The sequence below is a fragment of the Camelus bactrianus genome, chromosome 7 (genome assembly GCF_048773025.1).
Source record: "Camelus bactrianus isolate YW-2024 breed Bactrian camel chromosome 7, ASM4877302v1, whole genome shotgun sequence".
Lineage (NCBI taxonomy): Eukaryota > Metazoa > Chordata > Mammalia > Artiodactyla > Camelidae > Camelus > Camelus bactrianus.
Window position 1 is genome coordinate 76,350,154 of NC_133545.1, and position 6,232 is coordinate 76,356,385.

General features: G+C 37.2%; 1 pseudogene; it reads left to right on the forward strand.

Moving 5' to 3' along the window:
* Nucleotides 1-5,487: 5,487 nt before the first annotated feature.
* Nucleotides 5,488-5,662, forward strand: LOC123614519 (U1 spliceosomal RNA; annotated as a pseudogene).
* The last annotated feature ends 570 nt before the right edge of the window (nt 5,663-6,232 follow it).

The window sequence follows — 6,232 nt, forward strand, 5'->3', positions numbered from 1 at the left end:
GCTCCATTTTTTGTTCCTGTGTCCACCACCCCTCCATGAGTTGAGAATATTTTGGTTGATCTGTACTGCTGGTTCCCAAACTCATTGATCTCAGGATCTCTTGACACTGTTAAAAACAGTAAAGAATCTCAAATAACTTTTGTTATATATTGCCATATAATTTTAGAAATTAAAACCAGAAGAATATTAATTGATTTTTAAATAACAATAATACACTCACTATATGTTAATTTAAACAACATATTAAATGGAAAAAAACCCTGTATTTTCCAAAATCAGATATTTAGTTAGAAGAGTGACACTATTTTACATTTTGAAAATCTCTCTAATGTCTGACTTAACAGAAGACAATCTGCATCTGCATTCAGTCCATTGCCATCCCAAGTCATATAGCCTCTGAAAGACTCCTCTGTTCATTTCTGAATGAGAATGAAAAGGAAAACATGAAAAAAAAAACAAAAGTTTTAGACCTAAAAAGGATCTTCCAGGGCTTCCCAGAGAACATGTTAGGAGCCGGTGATGTAAACCAATCATGGTGGTCCTTTAGGGGTGAGCATGTGACCCAGTTCTCAATGAGACATGAGGAAACTTCTCTAGAGGCCATTTGGGAACGGTTTCTTTACCCTTTAAAAAAGAGACAGAGAGAGAGATTTATCCGCCAGTGATTGGTCTAAGAATAGAAACCACTCCAAATATATCAAACAAAAAGGCATTTAATACAGGGAATAAGGTACTTAGAAAGTCACTGAAAGGGCTGGGGGAGCAGACATCAAAGGCTGCTATTGGACTTTGGTTCAACACATCACTGTAGCTGCAATTCAAAGATGAAGAAGCTGCTACGATTGCCTCACACTCACAAAACTGGCAATTAGACTTGGGAACTCACTGTAAATACTCACCAACTCAGTCATTTCAGCCACAAGAAAGAGGTTTCCATCTCATTTCCATCTTTTACCTCTCTCTCCTACATCTAGTTCGCAGGACCTGATTCTCCAGAATTCTACCTGCCAAGGAACCTGGAAAATACAGCTTTTAGCCTTCTGGACTCTCCAAAGAGAAGACAAGTAAAATGGAAGCTGAGAGAAGCAATTCAAGGATCCATCAGAAGAGGCAAAATAAGAAATAATCCTTTTTTTTTTCCTATAGGATGCCGTGGTACCTCCAGCCGTGAGGGGAGCTAGGAGGGTGTTCATGAAGAGAGAACGTGCTAAGGATGGCAGAGGGGAACGGGGAAAGACACTAGGTTTTTGACAATATGACTGAGCTACTGAATTAACAAGTCTTGAAATGACTTATCTCTAGGCTGGAAGGAGAAAAGGTGAGGCAGGGGTTGCACATGGTGGTGCTATGATCACATCCAGCTACTCAAACTGACATGTTTTGTGGCCACACAATGCATAGCGAAGCATGATTCAAATTATTATGTTACCTACAACCAAATATTAAAATATTTTATGTAAATAAAGCAGACTTTCATCTTCTACTAAAAGCAGAGTCTGTCCACACTGGAACCTCATTCCTACAAGCAACATACAATCTCTGGTTGGCCAGAATCCTCACCAAACTTGCTTCACACACGACATTCAGTATAGATCGTAAAGCCAGACTGCTCTGGGTTTGAATCCTGACTCCAGTACTCTGTGCTCTTGGACAAGTGATTTATTTTCTCTGTGACACAATCTCCTCATGTGTGAAAGGGGGATTATATAGGGACCTATGTCAGCGGGCTGTTGAGAAAACGAAATGAGTCAAAACATGCTAAGTGCTTAAAATAGTGCTGAGTGCACAGTAAGGGCTATTTGAGTATTTGTAAACAGCACTGTCGTCATCAGCATCACTTTCTTGGCTCCTCTCAGTACTTGAGTTTGCCATTCCTGGCTCAAACTATCAAACTTCAATGTAGATTAGTAACACACAGCATTTAGCCTCAAATATAATATATCAGGGCCCACCCCAAACTTGTTCCGTAGGTTCAATCTGGGGACAAAGGGATGTGCATTTTAACCAGCAACCTGATAGTCAAACGCTTTTTGATACTTCACCCCATCAGCAAACAACATTTGAACGAAGCATCCTCAATATGAGTTACTCACTTTACACAATTACTACGTGAATTATGGAATCAATATGTTATTTGCATTACATAAGTGTACAAAATAAACATTTTAGAAGGACAAAATAATTCTGAAAATAATTCTATTATTCACAAAATCTAAACACGTCTTGTTCTTACTAAAAATGTTATCTTGTGGGGGAGGGTATAGCTCAAGTGGTGGAGCACATGCTTAGCATGCACGAGGTCCTGGGTTCAATCCTCAGTACCTCCTCTAAAAATAAATAAATAAATACACCTAATTACCTCCTCCCCCCCAAAAAAATTTTTAAATAAGAAACAATTAAAAAATTTTAAAAATAAAAACGTTATCTTTCACTTTATTCTGGTATGTAAGCTCTAGTTAATTTGGTACTTAGTTTTAACCACCATCAAAGCCAAAAGGGTATCCCCTAAAGGTTTAACATATAATAAACAGTGAGGGCAAAGATTACCAGGTAATGATAACGGATAAAAATGCTTATTTCAAATAGTCCTTATAATTCTCTATTTTTAACCTAGTTCTTGTCAGATCTGATTCGATCATTGTTTTTATCTCGTAAAATAGCTTTCTAAGAATTTGTTCTAAAAGCACAATTGTCAGTTTGCATGTTGTTTCCTTGTTGTCGTTTGTGCCCACAATATTAGTGCTATCTTCAACCTGTGACTTCTCAAATTTTTTGGTCTCAGGACCCTTTCGTACTCTTAAAAATGATAAACCTCAAAGAGATTTGTTTTGGTGTAGTTTTATACATACACACACACACACACACACACACACACACACACACATTTATTTATTTATTTATTTATTTATTTATTTATTTATCATATTGCAAAGTAAAACAGAAAATTTTAAATATAAGAGTTCACAAGCACACATTCTATTTGCAAGAGAGCACTGACATCATTACACAACTCAGAGCCTCTGGAAAACTCCACCACACACTCAGGAAATGCTGAGAGTGAAAAAAGGCACATACCATCTCACTGCTACATATTTGCAGCTTACAGATCTCCTGTGGGTGTCCAGACCACACTTTGATAATCATTGCTCTAGGGGAATCTTTTTAAAGCCATAGGTTGATTTTGTAAGGGCTGGTTTCATTAAACTGGGTAAAACTACCTACAAATCTAGTAGCTAGACTTAGCTGTCACTCTCAGTGCCTCCAGGTCAGGGAACTCCTGCTCTTTCCTCAGAACAGCGTATCTGATACTGAACGACTGAGGTATGAATGACAGGGTGTCAGAGTCAAAAATCCACATACTAAATATTGGCTGAGCTGAATCTTATATTTACATAGAAATAAACATAAGTACAGGTTATAATAGTTATTTCACATCCTAAGCAGCCTGCTCTCCACTTCAGACCATTAGGTAAAGTTAGTGAATGGGGTACTGCCTAAAGAGAACAGGTTAGAAGAGGGCCCTGAGGTGGGTTGAGCTGTGTACCCCCCTAAAAGATATGCTACAGACTTAACACATCCACCCTTCACCCCTATACCTGTGAATGTGATCTTATTTGGAAAGAGTCTTTGAAAATGTCATTAAATTAAGATAATGTCATACTGGATCAGGGTGGACCCTAATCCAATGACTAACCTTATAAGAGGAGGAAAATTTGGATACAGGGATATAGAAGACACAGAGACGGGGGAAGAGGGCTGTGTGACAACGGAGGCCAAGACTGAAGTAGTGCATCTCCGAGCCAAAGATTGTTAGTGTTGTGGGCAGCCACCAGAAGCTAGGAAGAGACAAGGGAAGAATTCTTCCCTAAACCTTCACAGGGAGCATGGCCCTGCCAACAACTTGATTTTGTACTTTTAGCTTCCAGACCCATGAGGGAATACATGTCTGCTGTTTTAAGCCACCCTCAGTTTGTTACAGCACCCCTAGGAAACTAGTTAGGGGCCATATGGTTGGAGGGATCTTTTGAGTCTTTAAGAAAGAGATCTGAGAACAGGGAGGGGAAAGACAAATTTCAGGTGGTGTTCTCCAGTTTCACCTTTCAACAGTCTACTAGTACAAGTCACATTCTGAGCAATTATCATTAATAATCTGTTTATCTATTTTCTTTATCCTACTAACTATCATTTACTTTCTTTATCCTATTTTATTTGTCCTTTGATAATTAAAGCAAAAATCTATTCTTTATTGTGTCTTTCAGATGTATTGGTTGGACTACGCAACTGTGAGGCCTCAATAAACATTTGTTTATTAACTACTGTAAGAGACAGGAAAGGTCTTTTAAAGGAAACATATCAAAGAGAGCCTCAAACTTCTGCAGTTTAGAGAGTCCACTTAAAAGAAGTTCTCTTTTATGCTGGAGAGGATATGAAGAAAAGGGAACCCTTGTACACTGTTGGTGGGAATGTAAATTGGTACAGTCACTGTGGAAAACAGTATGGAGGTTCCTCAAAAAACTAAACATGATCTAGCACCCTTACTCCTGGGTATATATCTGGAAAAAACAAAAATGCTAATTCAAAAAGATGCATGCACGCCAATGTTCCTAGCAGCACTATTTACAATTGATGAGAAGACATGGAAACAACCCAAGTGCCTATCAACAGACAACTGGCTTAAGATGTGGTAAATATATATACTCAGCCATAAAAAGAAGGAAATATTGCCATTTGCAGCAACATGGATGGACCTAGAGACTATTATAGTTAGTGAAGTAAGACACAGAAAAAGACAAATACTATATGATGTCACTAATATGGGGAATCTAAAAAATAATAAAAATGAATGTATATACAAAACATACTCACAAACATAGAAAACAAAGTTATGTTACCAAAGGGGAGAGGGAGGAAGGGACAAATGAGTATGGGATTTAACAGATACACATCACTATACATAAGCAACAAGGATTTACTGTGTAGCACAGGGAATTATAGTCAATAGCTTGTAATAACCTGTAACGGAATATAATCTGAAAAAAACTGAATTACTTTTCTGTACACCTGAAACTAACACAATCTTATAAGCCAACTATACTTCAATAAAAAGTTTGCTTTTACACTGAATATGTGTTAATGTATTCTTTCTCATCAGTAAATTTGAGTGGAAGCACTTTGCAACTGATAAGAATTTTTACCTATTACTTTTTTTGCTTAAGGTATTTCAAACTGGCTTAAATGGTATAAAATGACTTCATCATTTATAATATATCACATCTATCACTTTTTGACAGAAATAAAGCATTTAAACAAATTTCATTATGATTGGAGCCCAAAACACAAAGACTTGATCTTTTCTCCTACTTTTATATATACAATCTAAAGACATTAAATTATTTGCTCAAAAGAGGTTTTTAAAAGTGCCAAATCTCTGATGATTTGTGTGTGTGTGTGCAGTTAAGCTTAAACTTTTTATCAAAAAAGGCAAATATTCTTACCTGGCAGGAGAGATACCATGATCACAAAGGTGGTTTTCCCAGGGCGAGGCTTACCCATTGCACTCCAGATGTGCTGACCCCTGTGATTTCCCCAAATGTGGGAAACTCGACTGCATAATTTGTGCTAGTGGTAGGGGGGAGGGCAAATAAATTCAGATGGGTTCCTGTAAATAGTTGTGGCTGTGTTCATTTTTAAATCTGTACCTCATTAACCACTCATTTAATAAGTTCATAGCATAAGTACCTTTATAATAAAATGATAGTGGAAATTAAAACTATGAAGAAAGTGTCCTTTAAAGTCATACTGAATTCAACACTGTCTTAGAATCCTGGCCAGAAGGCCAACTGATTTCCTGCCCCACCTCTGCCACTCCCTAGCGGTGACTGTGGACAAGTAATGAAATCTTACTAGTTCTCAGTCTCCTTCTCTGTAATATAAGATGGACAATACTTGTCTCATGGGGCTTCTGTGGTTTTGTAAAGAATGAAATTAATATGTGACAGGACTTTACCTCAAAAGGTTAGCCACATTTACAGTTTTTAAGTTTAGGATCTCTTAGTTAATTTCCCTGAGTTCTTCATCCATTTATATGGAATTTCAATCATCATACTATTCCTGCTAGTAATACGCTCCATAAATGTACCTGCTTTGTAAAGCAGCACTTCTGTTTTTTAATCCCTGAACAAATCCTTTCAAGTTATAACATTTTTCTTACTCTTATATTGACACTGGAATA